This window comes from Stegodyphus dumicola, chromosome 5 (assembly GCF_044657685.1).
Source record: "Stegodyphus dumicola isolate Sdum_Otavi_A_Nest chromosome 5, ASM4465768v1".
Taxonomy (NCBI): Eukaryota; Metazoa; Arthropoda; class Arachnida; order Araneae; family Eresidae; genus Stegodyphus; species Stegodyphus dumicola.
Genome location: NC_140772.1, coordinates 86,874,627 through 86,887,708, shown reverse-complemented (window position 1 = coordinate 86,887,708; position 13,082 = coordinate 86,874,627). Strand labels below are relative to the sequence as shown.

The window sequence follows — 13,082 nt, the reverse complement described above, 5'->3', positions numbered from 1 at the left end:
TCGCATTCATCGTACAGCTTACGCAGTGCTTTAACATTTGAAATGTTTCCCACTGGTTCAAGGGATAATAATTTATTCATATGCGAAGTGATAACAACATCTTGTCTTCCAAAACGTTCTTTCAATATTTCTACTGCGGAATCATAATTCTGGTCACTTAAAGCGAAACCGGAAATGGCAGCTAAAGCATTACCTCCAAGTAAGGATTTTAGGTACGCAAATTTTTCAGTTTTTCTCAATCCACTATGATTATGAATTGTATTTTCGAACTGGTTCCAGAAGTCCAACCATTTACACGAATCTCCGTAATAAGTTCCGATTTGCAGACGTGGCCACTTCACTGTTTTCGCTTCAACTGGAAGTGCAACATTAGCCGTTTCGTTCTGATGAACTGTTCTAGAAGATTCCGAATTCTTCTTTAAAAGTCGTTGCATTCTTCCTCTCCATATAACAGTTTTATCCTGGTATTCTTGACTTAAGGTAACTTCATTTTCAATCTCCTCCGAAGTTACTTTCGTTTCTATTTCTGAATCTAAACTTTTCAGTTCATTGATTTTCTCAATTAACTGTTCATATAAATCCTCGATTATCTCAATTTTCTCATTTAGCGGAATATGATTTGCTAAATTCGATTCGACTTTGGTTATCAGTTTCGTAGTTAATTGTCTAACAACCGATCGTTTCTTTTTCAAATTTTCAAGAACGCATTTTCGAAATATTCAGTCTGTCGATTTTCTGGTTCGTAATAATCCCGGTTTGCAGGCACCATAAACAAAATATGTGTAAATCTCTAATAAATCAGACTGGATCGCAGTTAAAGTAATAAACAGAGGAGCGTTCTTCCACACAACATTTATTCACGAACACCAAAGACGAACTGATACATATACATAATTGACATCACAGTTTCTTTTTACAAACAAACACTACCGCCATCTATTGGCGATCTATGAATACACAATCCTAAACTTAACAATAAGAGCTTTCATAGAACATTAAATCGAAATAAGCTCCACCTTTTTTTTACCATTCTGTGTTTCAATTAGTGGTGGAGATGATTTAAGTAATTTTTTGTAAACTTTCGCAATCACTATAATGAATGATTATAATGAGTATATATACAACATCAAAATTCTTCAGCCATTTATTTACTAACATATTACTTTCATCAATATCATAAGTGCTTATGTTTCTGACAGTTAAACTTTGTATTTAAATAAGTTCTAATATTCATGTTTCTAGAAACAAAAGTTAAAATTAGTAACTAAATACATGCATACCATTTAAAATTGCATTAGAAATTTCATACGGGAACGTATGAAAACTGTAGGAAAAGTAATATGTCAAGATCAAATTTGTATGCATACATTCCGTGCAAAGTGGTGCTCGTAATTTTAAAAGTATTTGGACTAGAATTAATTTATCTTTATGCAGAATTTCCTGATTTATTTTAAATAATTATATAAATAAATAACTGAAAAATTCATAAATTAAATCACATAAAAATTACATGTATTGTAAGGATCTTAAGTTTTACTAACGTTTATTTTATTTTAAATCTTTACTATCACTTCTTATTTTCTACTTCCGGCCAGAATTAAAAGCGTTAACTTATTTATGTAAATTTGTCTGGCGAACGCCAAGTACTTAAGTTGTGGCTTTTTGCCAAGCGAGAGAGAGGAAGTAGTTAGTCGAAGCAGGCCGCTTGCCTTAGAAGTTTTACTCAGTTGCTGGTTGCCTTCCAGGCCAGAGGTTTAATCCTTTTGATAATTTTAAACGTATTGTAATGTTAACAGTTCTCTGTACTACATACGGCTTCCTGTTAATATAAGGCCAATCTTCCACGTTTATTATTTCAAAGTTAAGTTAGAGTTTAGTTATATTTTTATATTCTTACGTTTAGACCACAAGTAATGGGTCTTTGTATTCCGAAGTACGGAAATTATTGTAAAGAGAGAAAAATAAAGGGTTTTGTATACCCTTCTTGTGTATCCTGTCTACTTCCCACAGTTTTGAACATAGCTTTAGTAAGCTCTCTGTTCCGAGTCAGGTCCTTGCATGTTCCCAAAGAAAGTAAGACGGAACATTGAACCTGATAGTATAATAAACGAAATAATTATTCAAAATATTTTTATATGAATAAAATGAATCAACTTGTATGGTTTGTTTCCCATATAGTTTCTTTAGCCAATCCGCAGTTATATTTCAAACATTTAGTGGTTTTCTTGTCAGTTCTTCTTGGTGGCATAAGAGATGCATTCAATTATCGCAGTGAAAAAAAAAAAAACGGGAAATGTTTTTCTCTTCAGCATCGTTTCCATCCAAACTGATATTGGTGTAGTTAATCCTCCCTTTGATAATGAAAGAATCAAGTTTGAATTTCAGTTCAATTCAGAATCAAGTTTGAGTAATTTTTTTATATAACAGCCAAAGAAGGATCTTTATCTTTCATGCGGTATGCAAAATTGACCCTGCTACAAAAGCGAAGATTTTTGTTCATATGCAGATATATTAATAATTAAATTCTAAATTTCGGTTTACAATAGCAGTAAGGTTAATCTAATGTAAACATTTGCAATTAATTGAATCATCTTCAGTTGAAGAAGACTGAAAAGCAAAAAAAAAAAAAAAAAAAAAAAAAAAGACCTTTGTATCTGAAGAAAAAGAGATATTTAATAAATTTTTCATTAAGTACGCTTCAAACTCCTTTTCGTCATTACAGGCAGCCATGTACCTTTGATAAGCGAGGCAATTTAGATAAGTTATTTGACAATAACAAATTTGCAAACAAATAGTTACATCTGATGGAGACATAAGGTTAATGAAACGTCCTAGACTCTAATTTGGCTAAATAATCTCTCTAATGCTTCCTAGATTAGTCTTGACGTTAAGAGACATTTCTTAAACTTAACATACATAACAACTTTACATCATCATATAAGCCAAAAAATACATTTACTGATATGAAAATAACTTTCTTGAAAAGCACCTTGGTCCTCTTTCCACATGTTCTAAGGTAAAAATGTATTTGCTTAATGTTAGTTAATATTCCTTTTTATCCTTCATAATAACTTGGTCCGAGAGGGTTATTGTTAGGTGGTATTTGTACACTGTTGTTATTTATGTCAGACCTTTATCAAGGAAAGTATTTCTCTAAAGCTTTATGTAATGTGGTATATCAATGAAAACGTATACTTTTGCACGCAACCGAACAGTAAAAAAAAGATTTCTCGTAGAAATTTGGAATTCCTACAACAGAGGTTAACCACCTCCAATGTCAGATACAGCTGCTTTGACTTACCCTTGATGATTCAAGTGCAAAGAAAATTGAAGACCACAGATTCATATAAGGATCGAAATCGAAACAAATGGATTGTTTCGGATGCGACATTAGTCACCTAAAAATGGAAATTAGATATTAAAAAAAACCTAATGTTTCAATTTATTTTGAATCGTAAATGAGTTAGAAGCTATATGAATCGCGCCGAAACATAACATACATATTTTTTCTCGCTAGTTGCAGTCTGACAAATTTTTGCCACCAGTCATTTAGAATGCCAGGAAAAGCACCTCAATTTTGAACACCATCCTTTATTCTTGGAAGCGGAATGCCTGCTTTTCTGCCCAACGAACAGTGATCTGATTAGAGTGCACTTTGAAATGTCATCTGGGAACTATTTAATTCGCTTTTGTTTGTTAATGCTCTTCGTTAAATATATTTTGAAGAGACAGTCTTATTTTCTGCAGAATTATAATAACCTTATTTATTTATTTTCATTTCTTTCTTAAAATCCTAATTAATTTCTAATATAAATATTCTGTTCTTTTTAAATCTTTTGGTTTGCAGCGAAATAGTCTTTTAATTGCTTATTTCTCTCTATATGTTGCGGGGTTTTACTTGATCTGGAACTAGTAATTAGTTAAATAGCCCGAATTGAAGTGAAGCGAATTATTGCTAAGCCTAGCCTGAAGTAACAACAAATCATGGGAAGGTTTCAAATCACCTTTATATTTAAACTTAATCTAGAACATAGAGGCTTATTTTCGTGCTAACAATATTAGCCATAGCTCGTGTTGATGCAACTAAAAGAATAGTAAATTCAAGTTAAACGTGAATGGTCATACACACAATTAAATATTACTAAGTAGTCAAGTATACAATTAAATATTACTATAAGCTGGCTCAGTAACTCTATCGCAGCGTTAAAACCAAAGTGTCTGCAGCGATATAACTGAAAGCCGAATAATTATAACTATCAGAGCTGCCATCAAGAACTAAATGTAGAATGCAAGTGCAGTCAGAAATATATTTTGTCTTAAAAATCCCAAACCTCAGCTTAAATACTGGCCATTTCATTCGCATTCTGGTAAGAAAAATGGAAAGGAGAAGTTATAGTAAAGGCTGAAATTATAAATAATTATTTAATTTAAACAAACCTAGAATATATAAAATAGAAACTTTGTTCTCAATAAATGCAAAACATAAACTTTGTTTTTGAGAACTGATAATTTTATCATTAAGTCATTCACAATTTCTGGAAGTTGAAAGAATTACAGAACTGCACAGTAACATAAATTTCATTCAATTTCTCATGGGTCTTGAACTCTGAATTTTATCAAATCCACTTTGTAAAATTTTTCATTCCTATTGGTTTCGTTTGTGCGCTTTGATAAATAATCAAGGTATATTAACAGTTGGGATACCAACTGACTTCATGTTTTCCGTCTGCAATACTATCAATCTATTTTTCATATCAGGAAAAAATAAACGTCCAGACCGTCTCAAATTCTCAAATATCAATAGGAGCATGTCTGGAACATCTCGGCCAGAAAGGAAAAAAAACTGAAAGTCTTAATTAATATTGTATATATAAAACTTTATGCGGAAGAGAAGAAAATGTTTTCAACTAATTAAATGAAATTAATGAATAGAAAAAAATGTAAGTAATGTAAAGAAATGAAAAATCATACTTTAGAAAGAAAAAAAATCTGAAGTTAAAGAATAGAAGTAGTAAATACAGTGTCCATTTGTGTGGTGCACCACTTCTAAATAAAGAGTTCACTGTAGAGAAGGCCATGGTTTTGTCATATCAGCAGCTGTGGAAGTTTTATTAGTGCCGTAATGTATCCAAACTTTCCCGACCTAATAGCGGTCATGTGGCTTCACGTCTCCTGCTACAATATAATCTAATGATTCTACAGCGTGAATTTATTCTAGTGCCTTAACTATTGACAGTTTTTGCATTTGATTAGAAAGATATATGAATGGGAGAAACTAGTGTTGAAGCCTATTAAAATTTGCCTTGCGTCGGGATAACGACCCCTGCTGAGGAGAAAATGTCAATTATCCTGTTAATTTTATCGCTCAATCCTTTTAAAAAAGATCTTGCTTTAACTACAACTTGATTATCTGACAATAAATCTTGAAAAGGTGGTATTACGGTGTTCTACAATCACTGAGGATGATACTCCAAAACATGTTAGACTGTTTTTTCTAGGATTGAGTTTCCTTATTTTTAAGCTGCCTTTAAGTGAGCTCTTTCTATTGCTGAGGAGCAATGGGATGTGTAAGTTTTATTTTCAGCGTATCAATGAATCTTTGGATCTGGTGGGGCAAACATAACTTCCTCCAAATTAAGATTCAATATGCGGTCCACTGTGCGGTCGTTGTTGATTGTGTAAGAACCACTTGCTTATTTTCTAAGTGACAACTGTACGTGTAGGAACTAGAGAGGAGAAGGGTTAGAAGTCCCGTTTATTAAACTCTTTAAAATTCACATTGCGTCGACTTGACGCTAACACACTACGCCTCACTCGGACGGTAACTCAAATAGCAAGAACTAAAATAAAAATTCGAAAATATTAACAAGTAGTAAAAATTCTCTACAGCGCTCAGAAAACTCCTGTTACTTAAAAACGCGTCGAAAACTAGTGGCATCAAAGTTAAAGCTGTCATGCCACATAAACTAGCAATAACTGCGGAAAAGGAAGCTCAAGCTACAGAGCTGACGGCGAATGCCCAAACTCTCACACTTTTCCTCTAGAACTCAGTATTTAAACTTTCTCTCCTCAAGGAGAATTTGCATTACTTCACGCGCGCTACGAAATTTAAATATTCTGGCATTGACAATTAGGGGAATGAAGGCTTATAGGAAAGAATGTAAAGTTAACTAAACTGGTTATTTAAAATATATATAAATCCCTACAATTGAATGAACCATTAATATTCTGTCTGAAAGAAATTTATGGAGTGGTATATCTGTAGCAAGCTTATGGATTCCCAAAAATAATTTCTTTTTATAGTTACGTTTAACTTCTATAAAATCAGTAGCTTCTGCAATTTATTGAACTTCTGGTTGTAGAGAAGATTGTGAAGTAGCAGACGATGTAGCATCAGTATTTTATAGAGAATTAAATTTAATGACAACTGCGCTTGTAAGTGTTGTGTATTAGGTACTTGCTCAGATATTATAAATTCATGTTCATTAGCAGCAATTTTTAAAGTTTTGAATTGCGGCGGAATTTTGCTCTAGTTTGCCTAGGTGATTTGTTTCAGAACCTTCTTGTTCAAAGAAAATACTCCTGATATTTTTCAAACTTTTCTTTCATGTATGGATTTTTAGCGTTTCTATCGATAAGAAGGCAAAAGGTTCAATCAATATATATTAACTGTTTTAAATATTTTATGTCTGTTACAGATTAAAATCGAAATATAATTTTCAAGTAAATTCATTATGGGGTGATTTTCATAATTGAACTAAACTCCATTTCTCTCTGTAATAAACGTACACCCTTAGTCTCCCTCTTTTTCCAAAATGATAGATTAAGTAACTCATATTTCTTCTTTAAATTTTGTATTTTATCTTAAACCATATGCACGCTATGCAGAGATTATGCCTGAAATGCAGCACAAGCAAAGAGTAAAACAACTGCTATAATCCGGCTTCGGATTTTCTGATGAGTGTTTAAACATCAGCGATTTTTCTCAATACTAAATTCCAGCAGTAGACGCGCAAAGAGATATTAGGAAACTTTAATCCCTCCGAGGCTTATCACGATGTTAAGAATTACATTCAAAAATGCCGGACTGTGTAAAATTTCTGATGTGAAAATTCGAATGATTTGCAAACGAATGAAATCTTCAAAGGAGATATTAGCTGATGAAAGCCGCTTGATATTAAACATCGCACTTCAAATGTTACTACATTGCGGTATTACATGTTAAAAGTGAAGTTTTAATGCACTGATTGCTAGATTTATTATAGCTGAAATGTTTGGACATTTATTAAGTGTCTTCTATGACTGTTGTAATTACTTCGGGAGCTGCTTGTTCTCTACACAATGCAATGAGAGTGAAGTGAATTCAACACATCTTTTTCGCCCACGGATTTAAAATTAATACGCTAATAATGACGGAAGTAACTCATTTCCTTTACAGAAATGCGGAGATAGGATTTAATTTACGTAAAGAAAACATCTCTGCAAGGAGAATATGCTATTATTAGATGTTAATTACGTAAAAATAAATAAGCTGATGTTAATGTTAGCCACGCTTTATCTTTACAAAAAATAGTTCATGGCTTTAAACAAAATTAAAATTGCTTTTTGGCTTACGAAGTCATCAAATCACCAAATTCGCGAACATTTTCAAGATTTTAATATATTACTTTGATCAGCATTCCTAATTTAACAGGATTCTATTTTAGTTACGCTTTTACCTTAACAAATATATTGTAGGAATACCTTTCGGCCAACATAAAAACTGACAATGATTCTTGCTGTTTTGTTTAATAAAATGCGGATAATTTCTTATCAGACAATCAGCAAGATGCAAGAGAAGCAGAATTTACTTTTTTTTGTAAATTTATAACAGAGGTCATTTTTGACCAGCTCTTGTTTTACAGGAGCAATGAATTGTCTATTTCAAAGATACCCTTATTTCTTTTCAAAAAGGTTCATTTAAAAAAAATGGTTCACTCTTACTGGCAATAATTTATTTTAGTCGTCGGAAGCGAAACTTGATAAATATGCATTAAACACCATGCGTTATCTTTACCTTGTTGCGAAAATCGTCATTTTTCTTTAATACTCTTGAAATTATTTTTAATTTTATTGATATTCCATTTTTCTTCATTTTGTCTAAAAATGACTTTTTAGGCGGGGTAACCGATTATAAACTACATCTATTTTCTAAACATTCCAGATTGAGTCTCTTATTAGGATTATAATACTGTTAATGTACCCTAGATTGAATCCAGGGGAAAATCAGTTTTCAAAAGCATAATTTATCAAAATATGCTTTGAAATGTTACTATACCCTATATAAGTTCTTAACTTTTAATGTTTTCTCAACTCGAAATGAAAAAATGAACAATAATCATATTGCCATCCCATTTCTTGTTACTGTAAGTGGCGGAATTTGAGATTTTATTCATATTTTTGACAAAGTTATGTAACATATACACAGATCTAACAAACAGAGTGTTAAAGTTTTGCATTAAGAGCATACATCATCTGTCAAGATATGGAGAAATAAGTAAATCTTCTGTAAAACTTTGTTGGTCCTTAGGCAGAATTTATGATTTCAGTTTTTTAAAATTATCCATGGGGCTGTCTTCAATTGGTGAATAAAATTCACTTAAAATTTTTCACTTTCAGAAAAAATAGCTATCTCTTGTTAATGACATTAATTCTAAACCATTTCTTTTCTAACGTTTAAAACTTCAGTACTTTTGGGCTTTTCTTTTTGATTTTTAATTTGCTTAATAGGTGGAGATTTTTTTGTTCGGTTTATTTAGACTTTCCATTTGGCATTTAATCCCTCTCCCAAAAGAAAATGTTATTGCTCTTTTCCGACTAACATACGCTGTCTGACTCTCTTGAAATAGACAAAGTTTTCGTAAAAACGAGCATGAGCTTTATTTTTACCTAAATTCACAATATTAACTTTTTAACGCCAAATACGAAATTAGCATTTGGACAAATGAAACTGATCATGTGAAATTTCTTTCAAATTATACACAATCCAGCTGTTAATTAAGCACATAAATTCCTCAAAAATGACTTTAGCAATTCAAGACCAAAAAATAAATAAAACAATTCTTAACGTCAAAGAACGGAATTTTTAACTTCATGTTTTAGTTTTGAATGTGTTCAGACATTTTCAAAACTTCAAATCTAAACTGTATTTCAGCAACGATTACCTTTTAATATGTTTATAGTTTGTTTTTATACAAGGCTTTTCTAGTCTCCATTAATAAAATTATTTCCAGTAGTTCCAATATTCATATCATGACAAGTTCTGCGGGTTTCCCACTTGCAGCTCTGGTTTAACCTGAAGTGTCTAGCATTACTCGAAATTTCTTTCAAATTCTTCTTTCAAATCTTCTTTCAAAATCTTGATCATAAGATCTGGAGACCATTTTTGTTTTTGTGTTATAAGAATTTTGATTCTTTTGAAGGCGAATTTATAGATTACAGAAGGCAAGAATCAATTTTGAGGCTCCCAATCAAGAACTAAATATTGACAGTTTTTATTGCAAGCTTTGAATAAGTTATGAGGTATTGATTATGTTTTTGATCCGTCTTGTACTTTAATTACACAGACTGCAATGAAAGCCGCCATTAAGAAAATTTAATTTTTATTTTCTATGCAAAAATTAAAATCTTGATATTGAACTATTAAATTAATAATTTCACTCAGATGTCGCTTTCTTTCTTTCAAAAGGAAATGTCTCTTATTTTTTCTCCTCTTAATATTTTGTTTTTAGTAAAACTGTCATCAGTGCAGTTTAAAGTAAGAAAGTATGTTCAAAAGTTTCATATAAATGTAAATTTAGTGTGAATTTTCTTAATAAATATTACATTTTAGGTGCAATTACTTTCTTTAATCCTGCATTAGTATCACGTATGACTGCTTTTTACCCTGAATAATAAAAAAATGATAGTTCTCTATTTGATTTTATTGATAACAGTGTTTAACTAGTATTCCCATATTAATTACGGTAGGCCAATTTTATGTAAAATCGAAGTGAAAGTTTTTAGAAGCTAATTCTTCACTTCCGGTCTTAAAAACAGTAAGTACAATTTCGTAGATTGCAGTATTTCAATTAATTAAATTTTAATTTCAGTTAGAAAATCAGAAGTTATCACTTTAATAGACCACAAATTCAATCTTTGTCACTGGTTTCAAATAGAGAGACAAAATTTTCTGTTTTAGGTACAGAGGCCTCTTGTTTGTCCTCAAAAACTCTTTCATTTGAAATCGGCATCAGTGCTTATTTCCCTCATTTATGAATTGAAAGTTAAGTATACTCTTTTTTTCATAAATTTTTAAGGCATTTTCTCCCTCCTTTTCGCATGCCTTCGTTGTGTGATTGAAAGCATGTGCATTCGGAAAGTTCAGAGTTCGATTCCCGGCGAGACCATTGCCCATTTTTTCCGTCTCCTGCACCGATATGATATGATGGCTTTACATTGGAGCCTAAAAATATAAAGGTGGCGGACGATAATTCGTTAACACAAAGATTTGGCGATTGGCTCCTCTCATCCATCCTTTCCGCATGTCTTCGTTATATAACTGGAAGCACGCTCGACGCATATTCGTGAGGTTCGGATTTCGAATCTCGGCGAAGACACTGCATATTTTTCACATCACCTGCATGGAAAAACCTAGTGGCTCTACAAGTTTATCATAGTTTTCTTTTATTTGCAAGACAGATACTCGTTTTGCTAAACTCTTCCTTACGTTATTGCAGCTATTACACTGAGCTGTATTCTTTGATGATAGAAAATTCTATAGTGTGATCTTATCAATTTTCATGTCACGGTATGTTAACCTATCACAGTCTTAATCATTTATATAGACAGTAGAAATATTATTGTTAATTTTGATGGAGAGTAGCTTTAATTTATGTTTCAAATCATAATCGTATATTACGCTGAGATATTTAAAAACAGTAATCCTTTTGCATATTAAATTTTTATATCGTGAACAATATTATGCCGAAATTAGTAGACCATTTTTAAGAATGAAATTTTATACCGTTGTATTTGATGATTGTTAAATCCTTTCGTAACGTCAAGATACCACGATTTCATTTTTACAATTAGCATTTTACCTACATTTGACGTAATATATCCTTTACTTATATTCCGAAGTTTCTCTATAAAACTGAGATTTGATCTGCTGCGAATCATCCACGAACATATGCATTATAGTATATTAACCACAGCATAATAGTTTGAGATCTAAGAAAGGAAGCTTTGCCATCATGAAACGCAAACGGTTTATTGACCAACCGTTATTTAATTGTGTTAAGGCTATTCCTATTAGCTTGCTATTTATATTTGCAGTGCGCAAATAAATATTTCATAGAATGATTTAAACTTCAACTTATTATACCTACACAAGGATACTTACTAACACAATGTATGCAGTGTTTATGAAACTCATACTTTAATTCTCTCTAATCACGAGCTTTAGCTCTGTAATTGCTGCGTGAGGGAATTAGTCTTCAGGATTGTTTTGCCCTCTTATTTCCTGTAATTCGCCACTTTTCATATGTTTCTTAATGAATTGGGAATAAGAGAAGATTCAAGTGTTGTTTAATGAATTGAGGTTTCAATTTGTATAATCCAGTACATGCAACTGTGTACTCAGGGATACTAAAGCTTACAAAAACTCATTAGAACGTTTAAGATAATGCAAATTATTAAGTTAAATTATGTTAAATTGTTTAAGATACGCTAATGATGACTTGAAAAAGGACAAATATTTTCATCTTCCTATCCGAGAATGTTCTGCATTTCCAATTCCCTCGATTGAGCGAATTTGTATTAAACCGAAATACCACGCTACGATGTCATCCACTTTATTTATGGTATTTACCACAATGTTTTCTATGGAGTCCATGGTTGTCATTTTAATATTGGGAGTTTTAATGTCCCAATATTAAAATGATCACGAAAAGTTGAATTTTTGAATCGATATCCGATGTCGAAGCAGTGATGGCTTGAAAAACGGCAAATATTTTCATCTTCCATTCTGAGAATTCTCTGCATTTCCAATTTCCTCTATTAAGCGAATTTGTATTAAAGCGAAATACCACGCTATGATGTCATCCACTTCATTTATGGTATTTATCACAATGTTTTCAATGGACGTCATTTTAATATTGGAAGTTTTAATGTCCCAAATTAAAATGATCACGAAAAGTTAAATTTTTGAATCGATATACGATGTCGAATCAATCATGCCAACGTAATCAGAGACTCTCACGTATGAAGCATTAAAGAATTACTTTAAAAATAGGCAAGAATTATAAAATTATACTGGAAGTAATGGGAAATATTTTGAGGAAGATTAATAGCAACAGAGGTTTTACTGTAATAATTTTTTAATTTAAAGATTCATCGTAGTTTTATCACACCATAAAGTATTTAATTCAAAAGCTTATCCTCTCAGACGCTTCATTTCCATGTTCAGAAAAGTTTTGCAGCATTTTTAAAATCTACTAATTATTCGCTTTAAGAACCATTTTCACCTAAAAATATTATGAACGTTAGTGATTCACATCACTTTTATTATCATATATTTAATCTCACGATAGGCATAACTAGGATTCTAATATCCTTTACTACTTACTGATAATTCGATGTAGTTAAATAGATAGATATAACAGTATACAGATGTATCTATGTAACCATCCTTTGTCAATGACCGCTTGTCAATGTTCAGATTGGAAATTCAATCCAGCAGAACTGATGTGGTTTCGAATGGAAGAAATCTCTTAGCAAGTTCCTATGAGAAGCTTCATCATGAAAGTCCCTTATGTTGTTTGAGAAAGACCGGAAAAATGACCAAAACGAGCTATCAACCATATACAGGCTCCTGTTTGCAACAAACTGCAAACTGAAGAGAAACAACTGAATAACGAAAAACAAAGGGTTCATAATGCAGTGTCGGCAACCCATTGAAAAACGGCATAGACTTATACACCGACACAATATTACAAATCCCGAACTCTGTTCCAAAAGAGTAAATTTATCTGATACAAATATATTAGTCTTTAATATTTCAG

The 13,082-nt window shown here is 31.7% G+C and overlaps 1 long non-coding RNA gene across 1 annotated transcript in view; it reads right to left on the bottom strand.

Moving 5' to 3' along the window:
• The window catches only part of LOC146997160 (uncharacterized), a 159,036-nt gene that overhangs the window by 78,444 nt on the left and 67,510 nt on the right, over positions 1 to 13,082 (bottom strand). The gene's annotated exons all lie outside the window — the stretch shown is intronic.